Below are 19766 nucleotides of genomic sequence, written 5' to 3'. Positions count from 1 at the left end.
CCAGAAATCTAAGAGTTACAAAACCATTATTTAATACTTATTGCCAAAGTTAGCTATGAAGTTATTCTATGAAAGAATATGCTCATCGTCAGCTTGAATTTGAATTCCAATTATTTAAAATAAAAGTTAGCTTGTCTGGGAAGGTACTAGCAGTTGGAGGAATGGAAAGTTTTCATACAGGAGATGGTGTCTGAGCTGTCACTTAAAGAAAGACAGAGTCTATGTGGGGTGGAGGTAAAAAGGAAGTACATTCCAGTCATGGGTCATAAACTCTTTGTCTCCATGGGGCACTGACCTGGTTGGCAAAATTATTGTTCTAGGAAAGAGGTGAGACTCTATGACACCCTAAAGTTGGGGTATGGTGGTGACTTTGTGGTCCATAAAATCCCTAAGTGTTTTTCATTTATGTGTATGTTTGTGCTTTTATGGTCCCCCTCTCCCCCACCAGATTGATATCTTGTACTGATGTATGCCTAAAGCCAGTGACTTGAGGTTTTCATCAGGGAGAGTTGGGCACAGAGGACAGAATGCTAGATATGGAGTCAGAGACCTGGTTTTAAATCCAGGTTGCCCCTCCTTTGGTAAGTCACTGAAATCAGTTGAGTCCCCATATACTTATGAATAAAACAAGGGTCTGTAAGACATCTATGCTCTTATCCAGCTCTAAATATGTGATTCCAAGAATACCCTAAAGGAAATGGCATTGCCAAATCTGTCCCTCCAGCTATATCCCTTTTCTGAGCCACTGCTTTTTCCTTAAGCAATCAGTGAATCAATAACCATTTATTAATCACCTGTTATGTGCCAGGCACTGTGTCAGGTGCTTGGTATACCAATATAGAGAATTTTAAAAAAATCTATTCTCATAAGGAGCTTGCATTTTAAAAAGAACAAATACAAATAAAAACCAGGTAAGCAAGGGAGTAAGAACACTAGAAACTTTGAGGTGAGAATCAGGAAAGGGTTAATCTGAAATGTGGTGCATCTTGAGATGAATTTGAGATGAATCTTTTTTTTTAAGCAATCAGGGTTAAGTAACTTGCTCAAGGTTACACAGCCAGTTATTTCTGGGTGTGGTGCTGAGTGTCTGAACCCGGGATTTAATCTCCAGGTCATCCCAACACTGGAGCTGGTACTCTTACTCTCTGAGCACCTGGCCATCCCTAAGCAATTGGGGTTAAGTAACTTGCTCAAGGTTACACGGCCAGGTGTTTCTGGGTGGGTGCTAAGTGTCTGAGCCCAGGATTTGATCTCCAGGTCATCCTGATACTGGAGCCAGTGCTCTTACTTGCTGTGCTACCTGGCCACCCCTGAGATGCATCTTGAAAGAAAACATGGATTTTATGAAGTGAATGTGAAAAGGGTGTTCAAGCCTGGAATGGAAATGGAAGACGGAATGCTACATGTAAGGAACTGAGGGAAGGCTAGTTTAACTGGATTACAGAGTATGGGAAAGGTAATAAAACATAGGCATCTCTCATTTTATTGCACTTTGCAGATAGTGTGTTTGTTTTTAATAAATTGAGAGTTTGTGGCCACCCTGCATTGAACAAGTCAATCAGCACCATTTTTTCCAATAGCATGTGCTCACATTATGTTTCTGTCACATTGTGGTAATTTTCACATTATTTCAAATGTTTTCACTATTATTTTATCTGTTATGGTGATCTGTGATCAGTGATTTTTGGTGTTACTATTGTAATTGTTTTAGGGTGCTACGAACTGTGCCCATATGATATAGTAAACTTAATTGATACATTTTGTGTGTGTTCTGATCACTCCCCATCTTTCTCCCTCTCTTTGGGCCTCCCTATTCCCTGAGAAACAACAATATTGAAATTTTCCTAATTAATGGCCCTAAAATGGCCTCTAAATGCTCATGCAAAAGGAAGAGTCAAGTGATGTGGCAAACCTTATTGTTGTCTTATTTTAAGAAATTGACACAGTCATCCCAATCTTTAGTAATCACCATCTTGATCAGTCAGCAGTCATCAACAATGAGACAAGACCCTACACAAGCAAAAAGATCATAACTTGCTGAAAGCTCAGATGATGTTTAGCATTTTTAGTAATAAAGTATTTTAATTAAGGTATGCACATTGTTTGTAGATATAATACTGTTGCACACCTAATAGACTACAGTATAGTATAAACAGAACTTTTATATATACTAGAAAAACAAAAACATTGTGTGAATAGCTTCATTGCAAAATTCACTTTATTGTGATGGTCTGAACCAGAATCCACAATATCTCTGAGAAATGCCTGTAAAATGATGATGGAAAGATAAATTGATGCCAGGTTGTGAATGGCTTTAAAAATTAAGTAGAGATGCTTATATTTTATCATAAAGGCAATAGGGAGACAATGGAGGAATGGCACTGACATGGGCTTAAAAAAAACCACTTTGGTGGGTATGTGGAAGATACGGAGATGTGGAGGGGGAAGAGACTTGAGGAAGGGAGACCAATTAGTAGGCTACTACACAAAAACTTTTGCAAGGTAATGAGGGTCTAAAATAAAGTATAAAATGAATAGAAAATATTTAGAAATAGAAATAAATAGAAAAAATATAGAATAGAAAAATTAAATGGAAATTTCTAAAAATAGAAAAAAGAATGAATACAAAAAATGGTTAAGAGAGATGTTTAGGAGGTGGAAGTGATGATTTGAAAACTGGATTATTTGAAAAAAATGGATATGTAGGGTGAGGGAGAATGAGGAAACAAGGATGACACTAAGGTAATAGAACTGGGAAACTGGAAGGATGATGATGCTTTTGTGGGGGAAGGTAATCTCTTTATTGTGGTTGAAAATTGGATTTTAAGAGGTGAAAGAAAGGACTGGGCTCAAAGTCAGACTTCTTGCTCCTACTGCTCACAGACCATGCCTTGGAGAAGAGAGATCTATAGAAAATGCTGATGATGTGCTGTTGTAATGGCAATCAAAATACAATTTTTTGTGTGGTTTTTATGGAATGAGTTTTACTCATTCAAGTGCCTTTGAGCCTTTCCTTTGATTGTATCAAGATTCTTTGATTGGAAAGAGTATGCATTGTATTGCTCTTAAGAGGCTGTAGGTAATCACATGGGAGCTCATGGTGGGAGGAGCTTGCAAAAAAGGTGGAACATGAAGGAGCAGATAAGAGCATGAGCAGAGCGGGGAGTAGGCAGAAATGAGAGAGAGAATGTTTATGATGTTGGCTCCCTGCCTGTTGTTCTGTGTTGATTTCTCAGACAGAAAGTGAATTGAGATGATAGTGCTGTTAATGTGTGTAAATACTGTTATAGCCCTATTAAGCTTTGTTTTCCTAGAAACAGAAACTGTGAAGAACTTGGAGTGGAGCAGTCTACATGAGCTGAGATATGGAACAGGAGTGAAGAGCTGCCTACAGGTGAATCCAGGCAAGAGTTGGGAGCAGTCAGCCCATGGAGAAGGAGCTGTGGGGTTTGGAAGTCAGACTCAAGTCAAGATGAAAAAGGACTTTATTTTGGATACTCTGTATTGATTGATGAGATTTGTAACTTACTGTGACATAGGGGTGGATGATACTTGTACTTTCTGCTACCCCTTAAGGATGATTGGAAGTCAGCCTCTAGTCAAGATGAAAGAGGACTTTACTTGGATACTCTGTATTGACTGAAGGACTGAAGGGATTGTAACTTACTGTGACCTAGGGGTGAATGGTATTTTTTTTTTACTAACCCTTAAATATGACTATAAGATATACAAAATAATATGTTTTGTTTAAGACTATGTGGTCACCTTAATAATAAGTTGTTATGTTGTGTTGTTGTGAATGTTGTGTTTAGTTTCTTGAATGATAAGCTTTAGTTTATTGCTGAATACATAGAGAATTCATTATACTATGTGATTAGATCCTTAAAGTTATTCACAGTAGCAGTCCTCAGGAGAGTTGCCATGATTGGCTTTATAGGTGTGTACTTGGAGCATTTGGAAAATGGACAGATAGACATTGAGATAATTTATGCTTTTTTTAGATTGTTTCCTATTGACACTGGAGGTATTTCAGTGTAGCTAGGCTTATAGGGCCCACTACATGAACTCATTAAAGTATTTTCTTGTGAAAAAAAAGAATGATTCAGTAAATATAACAGTGAATGAGGGGAGGGAAGAAAGAGAAGTGTGCAGAGTGTCTTCATCTGCCACTGTCGCTATTACTCTCAGAGATAATATCATTTCAATCTCTCCCATCTTCACTCCCCACAGTCACAATGAAATGTTGATTATGTTGGAAGAGATATAAGACAGCAGCCTCAGCATATTAATCCAAAGAGAGAAGGGTGATATAAGAATCAATTAAGCCTGATCAGAAATCTCATTTTCTTTATGGCCTTCTCAATCCAGTAGATGTAATTCTTCACTCGATATCCTAAGTACTACACTTGGGTCCTTTGGATGCTAAACCAGTTACATAGAATTTGGAACTCTTTTCATTGGAATACTGTATAACACAGGCTCCACCATCATTACCTTCACAGTTATCACTTCCCTTCTTTCCTCCAGCATAAATTATGGTAGTGAAATTGAATGTTCCAGAAGCAAGAGAACACTGTACACAGTAACAACACTGTGCAATGACTAACTTTGATAGACTTCGCTGTTCTCAGCAATACAGTGACAATCTAAGACAATTCCAAAGGATCCACAATGGAAAATCCTATTCACATGCAGATAAAGAACTACAGAGTCTGAATGCAGATTGAAATATATTATTTTCTCTTTTTTTCATTTTTTTTGCTTTTATTCTGATTCTTCCTTCACAATGTGACTAATGTGGAAATATGTTTAATATGATTGTTACATGTATAACATATCAGCTTCCATACTGTCTTGGGAAGGGGGGAAAAGGGAGGTAGAAAAATTTGCAACTCAAAATCTCATAAAAGTGAATGTTGGAGACTATCTTTACATGTAATTGGAAAAAATACTATTAAGTGGGGCCAAAATAAATTGAAGGTGCTGGTATCTATTTTGGAGTCCTTATTTTTTACTGATTGGCAATTTTTGAGGGGAACCAGGGGTAACTTTGCTTCTCAGAGTTGATTAACATTTGAATATCTCAGCCAACTTCAAATGTCTCATTTGTAGGTCCCCTCCTGATATCATTCTCAGGATCCCAAAGTGGGAGGGTTATACCCGGGAAACTGCCTGGCATATGGGACAGACATTAGGCCCAATTTCACTGTGTCTTTTAGACATAGCCAAGTGTAATGTCTTTGTCAAAATCCTTCCATAACTCTAGCTTAGCAACAGGCATCATAGTCCAGATGGATAAAGACATCATCAGCAAAGGGCATCGGGACTTTCTCCAGATTTCAATGATGAACCAAGATGGTTCCCATGCACATAGCTTTGCATTCCTGCATTCCCATCTACTTCACGGACAGCAGTTAACACCCAATGTTCATCAGTGAAGGCTCCACCAGCTCCTGGGCTCTGAAAGAATACTTCCCAAATGAAATTGCCAATATTTACCTTTGAGCCCTCCCCTTCCAAATATTCTGGTTTTCCCCAAATTCTTCACTGTAAACTCTGCAGATGGCTGCACACTCTCACAGCTTCATGTCTAGCACCTTGTTTACACAGATCCCATCAACAGCAAAATGATATTCCTCAATTCCTTTGTTCTTATGTAATAATACGGTTTGTTGCAGTTGTATTGAACCATAGCTGCAAAAAGGGTATTTTTCTGGATCTTCTGCATTTTCATTTTTCATGCATTGGACTGGACAGAGCCACAGTCCACTGGATGGCATTTCAGGTTGGAATTACTCCAGTGCCCATTACTTTGACAAGTAGAATAGAAGGATACTGAGCTAACTCTTCCCTCCATGACTTCAAGTTGTTCCAGACAAGTTATCTTTATAGTATCCTTATACATATATTTGGCCTTTACAGTATACTGAACAGAGTTGGCGATTAAATCTTTAGGATATGACATTGCATTTGCATGGTAACAGACTTTTCAGATTTTTTTTTTGCTCTGTATGGTCAGTAATCAGCCTTTCAGGGAAATCTCCTTTTGACTTTGCAACATCTACATCAAGATCTTCTCTCCTCATAGTCACCAACACTTGGAAGGCCTTTTCCAACAAGACCTGGTTGTTACACCAGTAATTATCTGGGTATTAACTTGGGTAGCTGGAGCTGGCTACCTAATCTACCTACCAAGGGCAGTAAGGACATTCCCACTGCAATTCATCATTAGGAACAGTGATATTTCAGGTCTTCTTGCGTTACTGAGACATGCATAGGGGTAATTAGGAGACAGAAGTTCCCCATACACAGAGGTCTCTTTGGCCCATGTCAGGACTGCAAATAGATGCCTAGTGATTTGATAGATCCTGAGAAGATGGACACCTCTTAACTCTGGCTGTCTTCATGTTTGGACTTTAGAGTTCAGAGAAGTGGTAAACTTTACTGTATTTGTCTGAGCAAATAGAAAATCTGTACTCTACCAACAATGATAGTGCCTTTGACAGAAATAAGGAAGATTGGAAGAGAGGTAAGTGTTTTGGTGGAAGGAAAATGAGTTTTGTCTTAGAAATTTTGAGTTTAAGATGTCTCTCAGACATTGTCTGAAATGTTCATTAAAAGATTCATGGTCAGGTGGAATATTATAGTTGGTGTGCATAGTAGTGGTAATTAAACCCATGTGTGCTGATGAAGATACCAAGAGAGAGACTGAAGAGAGAGAAGACAGAAGAGGCGAAGTCACAGCTTTTGGAAACATTGACAGTTAGAGTACTTAATATAAATGATAAAACAATAAAAGAGAATGAAAAAGAGGTTGGAGAGATACAAGAACAAGGAGAGATTAGTTGTGCAAAAACCCAAATTGGAAAAGCCATTCAAAAGGAGAGAGCAGACAACAGTGACAAATGAAGCAAGGACAATTTGTATGAGTCCTAAGTAAAGACTATCATATTTTGGGTTGGCTAGGCAGAGCAGTGAGTAGAGCACTGGCCATGAAGTCAGGAGGACCTGGGTTCGCATCCAACCTCAGACATTTCACACACACACACACACACACACACACACACACACACACACACACAAAACTAGCCATGTGACCTTGGGCAAGTCACTTAACCCCAATGGCCCTACCCTCCTCTTCCAAAAAAAAAAAAGACTATCATATTTGGACGTTAAAACCAATGGCTATACCCTGTGGTTAGATAGGGGCCAAACCCTATTAAAAATAAATAGTATTTGTATATCACCCATGTGCTATGGATTTTACAAATATGATCTCATTTTATCTTCACAATAACCCTGGGAAGTAGGTATTATTATTATTACCCCTATTTTACAATTGAAGAAATTGAAGCAGAGAGAGGTTAAGTGACTTATACAAAGTCACAGAGTAATATAAATATCTAAGTATCACATTTGTGTATTGAAGGAAGTATCTAAGGTAACATTTGAACTGAAGTCGTCTTGACTCTAGGGCCTGGCCTTCTCTCCACTGTGCCTTTTAGCTGCCTGAACAGCTTATAGTTGCAGGTCTATGTCCTGACAGTAACAGGTCAATGAACAAATAAGGCACATTACATCACCAGTAAATGCTTAACGTATACTTGTTGATTAAAGTAGCTTATCATTGAAGAGAATCATTTGTTCATCTGATTCTAAACTTTCATTCAGTGGAAAAATCTTTTCTACAGCATCTCAATCAAATAGTTCATTAACCCCATTTCTCGACTTATTTACATTACAATTAAAATAAGCACTGTTTTTGTGAATTCCATGTATTAAAAAAAATGAGATTTGATCAGTTTCTCTTGCTCATTTTAGTTTTTATCTAGTGACAAAAGCCTCTCCAAATGATTGATTATGTGGTTATCTATACTAGGATGCAGAAAAAGGAGAAAACCCACAAGAAAGACTTTTATGTTCAAATGAGATATATTAAAGGATCTTCTATAAAACCAAGTGAGGATTTTAGAGGCTGGATACAGGAAAAGTACATGGTCCTTCATGTCCTTGAAGATCTTGGGGTCATGTTGTGGAAACTGCTAAGCAGGCCTTCTAGCTTGTCAACAGGAAAAATATCATCTCAGATATATGTTAGACATGTAGTTATTAAATGCTTGCTACATGTCAGACACTATCCTAAAAGATGGGGATATAAACGAAAGGAAGCAAGGTAATCTCTTCCTTAAAAAAGATTACATTTTAATTGCAGAAGACTAATATAGAAAGGGGAGAAAAGGGTACCTCATGGGGCAAAAAGTCTGAGAAGGAGGAGGAAAGAATTAAGCAATGGAGTGAGATGATGCATAGCTGGGACCCTTCTTGAAATTATGGTCCCATCAAGGGAGTTACCAATCAGGAAATAGAGGCCTCAGAGTAGAGGTTGCTAGCCAGCAAGATAGTGAAATGTATAGAGTCACAAGCCTGAAATCAGAAGGACCTAAGTTCAAATCTGACATCAGACACTTACTTAACTATTTGTTTTCTCATTTTTTTTAAATAGGGGAAATGATAGCACCTTTCTTCCCAGGGTTTTTATTAGGATAAAATGAAACTATTTTTGTAATAAATTCTGTAAACCTTAAAGCATGAATGTTCATGATTATAATTCAGGATGCAAAGGCATGTGGCAAGGAAGAGGCAAAGTCTGTGGAGTGAATCAAGTCAGTCTCTAGCCTGAAAAGCCCAACATGTACACTGAACAAGTTAACATTAACTCACTTTTGTTCAGGACTTCGTATATTTTGGGTGTCTTAAATCTCTGGGGTAGGCCTGCAAACAACTGCCAGGAGCTAGAATAGGCACTTACATAGACTGCTGCTCAGTGCCTACTTGAATGTTGAGCATACTGATTTATGGGGCAGTGTTCACACACTCTAGTTTAAAAGTTATTTCTCTTATCAGTCCCAAGTCTTGTTGCCTGTGACTTCAACTGACTGATCCAAGTTCTGTACTTTGGAGAAAAATAGAATGTGCATTCCCCCTTGTACAGGATATCCCCTCATGTATTTGAAAACAGCTGTCATGTCTCTCAATATTTTCTTATTCAAATTCAATAACTTTACTCATTTCTCATATGTTATGATTTCCTGTCCTCCCCAATTTCCTGGCTGAACTCCTCTGGACATAATATAATTTGTCAAACTCCTCTTGAAACGTAGCCCCCAGAATTGGACATGGTGCTCCAGAGGAGTTGTGGCCAACCCCGATTACAATGAGACTATTACTTCCTACAATTTAGACACTCTATTTCCAATAAGATAGGCTAAGAATACCTCAGTTTTAGAAACCAGATTGCACATTAGCATGTGACTGAGAAATACCACCAGTTCTCCTTCACATGGACTGCATCAAGCCAAATCTTCCCCTCTACTAGAAAAACTGATTCTTTTAAACCTGAACGTAGAATCTTATATTTATTCTAGTTAGATTTCATCTGGTTAGTTTTAGTTTAGTAATTCCAGGCTATTGAGATCACCTTAAATTTTGATTCTGTTTGCCGCTCAAAAATGTGTCTACTACACATTCAAATAATTTTAGTTTTATTTGGATTAAGAAGTTCACATTTTTGGATTTTGGACTTAATAAATCCAAACTGGATAGTTAAAGCTTCAATGCCTAGGTAAAAGCCTCAATCAGTCATATTTTTCCTTGGGGGAGATGGTTATTAAAAGGTAGATGAAAGAATGATGAAATAAAGAGAGAGGAAAAAGGTGACAAAAAGTATAGAACTTATTCTGACTTTTTTAAACCTCATTTTACTTATTCATTCCTTATCCCCTTCTTCTTCATCAAACATCCTTTTGTGTTTTTGCATATTTTCTTATGCATAAAAGTCCCCATAATTTGGTGGCTAAAAGTGCAATATTGCATATACTAGTATATGTTATTCAAAAAAAATCTTGTTCAGAAGAGTGAAGAACACACACACACACACTTATCATTGGAGGGAACAAGGTTGCCTCCACCAATGTAGATCACAAAGTTGTTTGGAATTTCTACTTTGAGAGTTTTGTCCTGACCACTGAAAGGTTAAGTGACTCGTGTACAGTTATACAACACATGTGTTATTGGTAACATAGGTCTTCCTGACTGCAAAACAGACTTTTTACCTAGTTCACCAGGTTGCCTCTCACAATTGCTATAAAGATTTTAATGTCTCTTACATTGAAAGCCCCTTAGCCACACTTAAATGCAAGTAATTGAAGGTAATATTTTGGAAATGTATTGGTATTATAATCCTTTATTTGACTCTAAAGTCAAGTCCATTAGATTCTAACAGCAAATAGAGACTGAGAGGAAAATCAGTGAAACCAATCAATACATAAAAATAATTTGCCATTATGTGCAATGTTCTAAATTCACAGACTAGGATACCTAGGTGGTTCAGTGGATAGAGAGCTAGGCCTGGAGTCAGAAAGACTCATCTTCCTGAGTTCAAATCTGACCTCAGACACTTATTACTATCTGTCTAACTCTGGGTAAGTCACCTAACCTTGCTTGCCTTAGTTCCCCATCTGTAAAATGAACTAAAGGAAGAAATGGCAAACCACTCCAGGATCTTTGCCAAGAAAACCCCAAATAGAGTCAGAAAGAGTGATACAGGATTGGAAAATGACTGAACAACAACGACAAACTTATGGACTATCATCTCTTCACTGGATTGGCAGGTAGTGCTGCTTCCTTGGGGCCAAGCAAATTCTTTAAAATTTTCTAACAATCATTTTTAAAAATTGCTTTGTTATTGCTATTTCCATTGACATTGCTATGGTCACTATGTATATTGTTTTCCAAGGTATGCTTATTTCACTTTGCATCTGTTCATGTAAATCTTTCCATATTTCTTTGTATTCATTATAATTGTCATTACAACTCAGGAATATTTCATTGCATTCATGTATCACATTCTGGTTAGCAATTCTCCAGTATGTATCTATTTTCTTTCCAGTTTTTTGTTATATATGTATATATATTTTGATATATGTGGATTTTGGGAAAAGCCTTTCCCGGGTTGGGGGCATTAGAATTTAACCTTGAAGAGAATTAGGGTTCTAAGATGTAGGAATGAGGAAAGGAAGTATTTCAGACAAAAAGGACAACCTGCAAAGACATGGAGACATTTATTTGACAAAACAAGGAGCATTTGTTTGAAATGCAAAGTACATGAGAGGTAGTAATGTGTAATTAGTTTGAAAAGACGGTATGGAAATGGACTATGTAAGACTTTAAATACTAAACAGGTGAGTTTATATTTTATCCTACATTAGAATGAAAAGTGAACCACTGGGGTTCCTTGAGCAGGGGACTGACATGATCAAAGCTGTGCTTTTAGAATATCAATTTGTTACCACTTTAGATAATGGATTGTAGAAGGGAAATACAAGATACAGGGAGACAAACTGGGAAGCTATTGCAATATTCCAGGGAAGAGGTGATAAAGACCTGAACTAAGATGACTATGGTGTGAGGAAATGAAAGAGATCAGGGAACTATCAAGCATTTATTTAGAAGGTACCATGTTTTAAGCACTGTGGTAGGAACCTGGAATACAAAGACAAAAATGAAGAAGATCTTGCCCTCAAAGAGCATGTACTCTATTGGAGAAACAACATGTACACAATGCAAAATAAATATATTCAAAGTATTTATAAAAGACAAATATATGTGTATACATCCACACACAAAATATAAATTGTATATACAAAATACAAAGATTTGAGCAATGCTTTGGAAAAATAGGAATTCTAAGAGGTAGAACAGAGGGGAAAGTGCTTTCTAGTCAAGGGTTCAGCTATTTGTGTCTAAAGAGTGCCAAGTGACAAAAAAATGTGTGTAAGGAGAGCAAAAAGACTAGTTTGGCTGCTCTGTAGAGTGCGCAAAGGGGAATAACATGGAAAAATATGGAAAAGTTGGTTGGAGACAAATTGTGAAGGGCTTTAAATGCCAAACAGAAGAGTTTCTACTTAATCCACAATTAATATAACCAGTCACTTGTGTTTCCTGAGTAGAGGAGTGACATGGTCAGAGTGGTACTTGGAAATAATATCACCATTATTTAGCAATGAATTGGCTATGAGGTGGGGATGTTACATTGAAAAGCTGAAAATTACTCCTAAGTTATGAACCCAGGTGACTGGAAGAATGGGAGTGCCCTAGACAGAAACAGGAAAATTAGAGTAGGGGGTAGGTTGGGTGAATAATGAGTTCTAGTTTGGAAAGTATTGACTTTGAGATGCCTAAGGTAGATATTTTAGGTAGATATTCAAGCAAGCACTTGGTGATGCTAGACTGGAGCTTATTAGATAAAGAACCCAGGTTTCTCATCAGTGTTTCACTACTCAATTCCAGGAATCCGAGGCCATTTTTCAACCTTTAATGGATAGCATAGGTAATCTTATTTATGAGAGGACAGGAAGTTAGTGCTAGAATAGATCTGGTTCTATAAGATGTAGAAAATTGGGCTGGATTTTCTTTTACTCTACCAAGAGTCCTCACTGAGTTCTGGGAAGAAAGTAAGAAAAATAATTTTTTTAAATTCAAAGAGCAATAGTTAATTCGTATAATAACTATAAGTTATTATAGACAGTTTTGTATAATGGTCTCACTTGGGTAAAGAATTAGGACAATGAACACAGGATTTACCTGTGAAGTTATTGTGACATGAAAGTATTTCCTAGAAATGAAGAACATGACATTAGCATTTGTAACTTAGTATATCTCTTATACCAAGAATGAATATTTAACTTTGTAACTAGTAACTGATTCAGAGAGAGAGGCTCCCAATAATATATCCTACTATCAGGCAAATTCTCCAGATACTTAGTTCCCATATGTGACAATTCATCTCTTGCCTCTATTCCTTCACACAAGCAGTCTTATAAATACCCAAATTAACTATAAAGGACTTATGAAGAAAGCCTCTGTCTGCATCCAGAGAAAGAACTGATAAATAGAAGTACGTATAGAATAATTTTGCACATATTTACCTATTTGTGGAATGGTGGCTACCTCTAAGACAGGGAGTGGGGAAGGAAGGAAAAAAGGAAAGAAAAGAAATTTATACAATAACTTTATTGTATATTTAAAAGGAGTACCAAGCTGAACATAATAGATTTGTACTTTGATGTGTAATATTTTTATTATAATTATGGAAATGGTTGTTTTATTCTATAAAATTAAATTAATTTCAAAAAAGTCTCCCATATCTGGAATGAATAGTCTCCTCATCTGGGCCTTGTATAATCCCTAGTTTGCCTCAAAGTCATTATCAGATGTTGTCTCTTTTTAGGAGGTCTTTCCTAATCTCCCAGTTATTAGCATTCTCTGTCACTCTGTCTGTCTCCATATCTGTCTCTGTCTCTCTTCTTCCTTCCAGCTCTCTCTACATCTCTTAAAAGTGATATTATAGGGGCAACTAGATAGCACAGTGAATAGAGCACAGGCCCTTGGAAAAGACCTGAGTTCAAATCTGACTTCAGAAACTTGACACATTTACTAGCTGTGTGACCTTGGGCAAGTCACTTAACCCCAATTGCCCTGCCTTTCCACCTCCAAAAAAAAGTGCTTTCATGTTCTTTGGTTTTTGCCTTATATTTAATTTGAATTCATGTACTTGTTTTCCTGGTTTTATTCCCTAGTAGAATGTAAGTTCCTGTCTTTGTGTCCTCAGGGTACAGGACAATTTCTTCCACCTAGTCAATACTTGATAAATGTTTAGATTGTATTAAATTTTTTTTTAAAGCAATCAGAGTTAAGGGTACACAGCCAGGTGTTTCTGAGTGGGTGTTGAGTGCCTGAGCCCGGATTTGATCCCAAGTCATCCCGACTCTGGGGCCGGTGCTCTTACTAGCTGTGCTACCTGGCAGCCCCTAGATTGTATTAAATTGAACCATAATTAACTATTGAATCCTAATTATCTTCTGGGTATTTGAAAGTGGAGCTAGTCACCCACCCTAAACAGAAGTTCTTGTAAAATGAAGTAGCAATGTTCTATATGACTCCTCCCAATCACTCCATAGGATCTCCTCATAACTCTTCCCCACAAAATGACCTTCTTAACTTATATTGTATTTGCAATGCAGAAAGTGACATATTTTACTCCAACACTTTTAGATTGCTAAGTAAGCAGGAGATGCTAGAAAGGTGATCATTTTTGCTGAACTCTCTTTCATTTGATTTGACTTGATTGGCATTAGGGGAAAACAGATGTGGGAGATGCACATAAGACAGAGTCCCTTACTGTTTTTCCTTTCTTCTTTCTAGGTCTGGCTGTCTGTCATGCTTCTACACATGTTGCTATTTTGTTTTCTCTTTCCCATCCAATATATGAGACACTTCTTTCTCTTTATTTTTCTGACTTTACAAATACATACATGCATGCATGCATGCAAAAAAACACATGCATACCTACATACATATATGTGTTTGCATGTGTAGTTTTTTCCACTGAGTACAGTGGACCATGCCTATAATCCCAGTTCCTACAGAGCCTGAGGCTGGTGGTTCTCTTGAAGTCAATAATTCTGAACTACAGTGGACTGAGATCACTGGGTGATTGCACCAAGGCTGACATCAACATAATGAGCCCCTTGTAGAAAGGGGAACACCAGGCTACCTAAGAAGGGAAAATCAGTTCAGGCCAGAAAAAGAACATATCAAAGACCACAAGCCAATCATAGGCTTGGGCTTTTGAGTAGCCACTAAATTTTTAGCCTGACCCAGATAGAGCCATAATCCTAAAAAAAAAAAAAAAGATTTTCAATTAGCAAGCATTCATTTTCTCTTCATTGACCTAACCTCACATTATAACCTTGTAAGGCCCTAGTAACAGTATATATAATAAAACAAAATATATTTTTATAATAGCATGTCCAAAAATGTATATTTGTATCTTGAGGGTTGGAGCTACTAGGCCATGTTTTTTCATGGCAAGTAAATCCAACAAGGCCCAAAGGGAGGTATTAATTTGGAAAACTAATTCCATTCTCTTTACAGGAATGTTTCTTTATCTTGTTTATTAGCATTCATAGCACTTTAATCTTTGCAAAATGCTTTCCAAATATAGCCTCATTTGTTCCTCACAACAATCCTGGGAGCTAGATTTTATTTTATCCCCACTTTACAGATAAGGAAATTGAGGCACATAAAGGTTAAGTGATTGGCCAAAGGTCATGTTGTCAGCAAATGGCTAAGATTGAATATGAACTCAGGTCTTCCTAACTCTACCACTGTATCCACAGTGCTACCTTAACCATACTAGGATTATTGAGATTTACATTTCTAATTTATGTGTCATTTAAAAAATTAATTTACCTGGTTTATTTTATATTTACAAGGTAGAACTTTCATTGAGTATATGTTCAGTATATGTTTTGAGTTAGAAGCAGATTTAGTGGGCTATTTCCATGACCATGATGTAACATGGGACTGAAAAGAGAAAGGAACACATGCAGCTTCAATAAAAAGACATGTTTTGGGGAATAAGGTTGAGTCAGATGAACTATCAATTTCTGAAATCCCTGAATTTTTACAAAGGAATCTCATACAAAATTTTCAGACGTGAATCATTGGACCAACATCAAATTGGTTTTCTGACTAGACCAGGCCCTTGAATTCTCTGTGCTCTGTAAAAATGCTGGCGCTAAACCAATCTGACTTTATTCAACTTACATTAGTTGTCATGACCTAGGCATGGCTTCCTTGAGCATAGGCAAGGATTCCCTTATCCTTCAACACCCACCATATGGATTACTGTCCATACTTGAGTTAATATGTTGCATATGTGGTTGCCACATTTTATTAAATACTTTGCCTTGTCTCTGTTTGAAATTCATCCCTACTTTGTTGAGTGGGATTGAGTCTACCAGAAATCTCTATTTTCTAAACATAAAAACAACCCAGAATCCCAGAATTAGGATTTAGAGTTGGAAGTAGTCTCAATACTTTTTCTGTCCTTCCCATTACATGAAAAAAAAATCTCCATATCATACTCAATAAGAGGTCTTCAAGACTGACTAAGAAGGCAATATCTTTCATGACTAATAATCATAATATAGGTGTGTGTTTGCCTAAGATGTGTTCTAACATCATGGAAGCCATTTTTTATGAAACCAAAATGAAAGAATACCTTAGTGATTCCAAAGTTCACTAATTTCTTTCATTCACAGATGACATTATAGTAATTGCATTGTCTCTTAATACTACAAAGCCTCCTCAAGGAAATCTGAAATAATGCAACAAAATAAAGGTATAGAAAATGCACTTATGCCAAAATTATGGTGTGTAGATGAATGAGCAGCTCACCAACTTAGTCCAGAAATATGTCCACATCAAATAGGTGCTATACTAGTGGGATGATGACCTGAGTCCAGAATGGAATCAGAGAAGGTTAAGCAGAATCATGTTTGAAAAATTAGTGCTTTCCATGATTCCAAAGTGCTCACTGTCACAGAAGGCAAAATCTTTAACTTTATTATCTTTCCAGTAATGTTATGTAGTTACAAATCACAGAAAATTATTTCAAAAGAACTAAAATTACTACAATATAAAAAATAATTAAAGGAAAAATGGTTGACATAAGAAAAAATATGGACATCACAATTAACAGAAAACTTGGGCACAAAGAAGAATAAAAGAAAAGAAAGTGGGTCAGTAATGTAACAGGAATGAAAGATAACTGATTATATACAGTGTCCCAAATTTTGAGTGCAGTTTTAAGCTAAAAATAAGTTCTTATTTTTAAATACAACATTTGGAATAATGTAGTGTCTGTATTTTTAAGCTTAAGACTACACTTATTTCTATTGAATTCATTTTGCTAATTGTCTAGAATCTATTCTATTGAAGCATGTTTTTTTTTTCAATTTTTGTGCTCAATAAACAAACACTACATTGAACTCTTGGATTCTCTATATCTTTAAACTTAAAACTGCTCTAAGACTTTTGGGACATTCAATATAACAAAAGTGCTATGTTAGAGTGAATGAGAAAATAAAAGAATGTATGCTTCTATCATACTGAGGAGGAATTCTATAGAGGACGTAAGGGACAGCCAGAAAATTATTTAGCATGTTGAAAAGGGTAAAAAGACTTCAAGATCTGTACTGAAGGAGGAGAATACCCACACTAAGGAAAATACAGATTCATCAAAGTACACAAGTAATTAAAAATCAGAAATCATGCCTGTGTCACAAAATTTAATGTTGTAGTTAGAAGATTTTTAATCTTATAATCTCAAAATTTATAAATTTTACAGTTGGAAGCTATTAAATTTCATCTTTCAACTTTATACATGTTATATTGTTCTTTTTGTTTCTAAAAAAGATTAACCCAAAAAAAGAGATAATAATTTCATGGAGTGGGGGCAGTTAGGTGGTGCAGTGAATAGAGCACTGGCCCTGGAGTCAGGAGGAACTGAGTTCAAATCTAGCCTCAGACACTTAACTCAAAAACTAGCCATGTGACCTTGGGCAAGTCACTTAACCCCAATTGCCCTCCAAAAAGCAAGTAATAATAATAATAATAATAATTTCAGAGAGCTAAAGTTAGTGTGAACACCCAAACCTTTACAATTCTTCCTACACATCAAAAATTTTGATAAAATGTGCAAGTTCCTCAGTTAAACAACATTTGTTTATATGTATGTGTGCATGCATGTATGTATGTATATTTTAGTATATATGTTCCTTAGTTCTAGCCCTATTAAATTTGACCTTCTGAAAACTCAACTGTTTTTAAATAATGTTGATGCCTAACCAAAAACAAAGAAAACAAAATGAAGTCACTTCAATAGGTCAATGGCTCTACATAGGTCTTGTTAAGATAAGTATTCAGGGGTGAATGGCATAAAACATTCATGACTATCCATCTAATATATCTTGTTCATAACATCTCATATATGTATGACAGGGGATTAAGTCAATGATTTGGAGATGTCTTTACATTTTGTTGATACCGATGGAACACTCAGGCTATCAGAGCCATCAGTCCTTATTTTCTCCATCTTCTTTTCCAGCCCCATATTTTCCTGATGATATCCTTTGCCCTTTGCTGTCTCTTTAATTTCTTGTCTGTAATGTTTTGCAACATACTCAAGTATCATGAACTTCTCCATTTAGTGACCCTCAAATTCATTTCCTTGGAGACTGTAGCATTCCATGGATCAGCAACAGAATTTTGTTGTTACAGATGGACCTTTGTTTCAAGGAAAAAACAGGGGGTCATTGAAAGAATCTTGCAATTCTCTAAAACAATCAAGGTTACTTTCCTCTGCCTGATAATTAATTATGCATTCACAGTGTCAATTCAAGACACCTGCATTAGTGAAAAAATTATATTTATTTACCTAATTTAATGTTATTTTTCCAACTAAATGTCATAGTCATCATTATCAAGCTAAAAACAGTAATCATTCTTCTTCCACTTAGTTTTCCCAGTGTGAATAGTTAGAACAAATTTTTTGAGTTATTGTTCCCATTTATGATGCTGTGTAATATTCTAGGAATTGATATAATCAGCACAATGTTGTCTTCCAAGAGAAATATCTGGGGTGAATCCTTATTAATTTGAATAGGATGCAGAACTCCTCACAAGACAGTGGCCAAAATTTTTGGAGAGTATACATCTCCCTCTTTTATGCCTGGCTTGACATTAATAATCACAATTTCATCAAAACAATTTCTATAGTTACATACAAAATTTTGTGTGATTGTAATCTATGTATATGAGATATTTTGTTTGAAGAGAACCTTTCAGGGCAGTATTTTGTTCTATTGAATCAAATGTTTGTTTGTTTGTTTTTTAATAAGCAAACAGCACATTGGAATCCTGTCACCTCTGTATTTTCATCTGACAATTATGGAATGGTGAGATTTACTGAGTAACATCACATGTGAAAAGCTTCCTACTACTTTCTAATACTTTCATCAGGAAAGAGTTCAATGCATACTTATATTAAAATAGGCATATGGATTGGTAGCAATTGCTATCTTTTCAATCCCCCTTTTACAAAACCTAATGGTTCATTTTTTTTTTTACCATGCATGCCTTTTCTAGTCCTTCGATGTTCTAGAAATGAACACATTTGCAAATAACTTCATATACACTCATGCACTCATACAGGTATACATTTGTACATCTACATTTAAATCTAGTAATTCCAGAGCAACTGAATAGTTTAATTAAGATTTTAAATATAACATTTCTTTCTTTCTTAGGACTAAAGGAAAAAAAGAAACAAGAAAATCGCCTAGTAGAAATGCTTTCTGAAAACCATTAGCAGTTAAAAACATTGTTGTGTAAGATTAAAACAAGCTATAAAGTGATTTTAAGAATATCAGTATTTTAGTATGAAGCTTGACTATCTATACTGAAACAAAGTAAGTTGTTATATTATATTCAAAATGGTTTTTAACCCTGAAATTACTTCTCTATATAGTGTCTCAACACTCTGTACAGTTTTAAACTAATAATACTTAAAACTGTACAAAGACTTTTGGGACATTTGTAAAAACTAAGAGGTGGAGTCTCATTGAATGGTGTATATAGAAATTGTTTCAGAACTAGGAAGAACTAAGTTCAAGTTCTCCTTCTGAAAGAGCTGACTGTGTGATCCTAATCAAATCACTTAACTTCTCAGTGTTCTAGGAAACACTGTGGTTATGAGGTTGACAGACTGTCTTGGGAAAAACAGTTCTTCTCTAGTAACTCTGTTTGCTAATGTAATCACAGATTTAGACTGAATACATATATAAACTAAAGCCAGGGGA

The 19766-nt window shown here is 36.1% G+C and overlaps 1 pseudogene; it reads right to left on the bottom strand.

Annotated features, from left to right (window-relative positions):
- Positions 1 to 5307: 5307 nt before the first annotated feature.
- LOC138149786 (complement C1s subcomponent pseudogene) lies at positions 5308 to 18019 on the bottom strand (annotated as a pseudogene).
- Between the last annotated feature and the right edge of the window lie 1747 nt (positions 18020 to 19766).

The sequence above is a fragment of the Petaurus breviceps genome, unplaced genomic scaffold, assembly GCF_028583685.1.
Source record: "Petaurus breviceps papuanus isolate PSGF00001 unplaced genomic scaffold, PetGlider_PUasm1.0 90849, whole genome shotgun sequence".
In the NCBI taxonomy this organism is placed as follows: Eukaryota; Metazoa; Chordata; class Mammalia; order Diprotodontia; family Petauridae; genus Petaurus; species Petaurus breviceps.
Note: the sequence above shows the minus strand (reverse complement) of the source record. Positions and strands in the feature narration are given on the sequence as shown.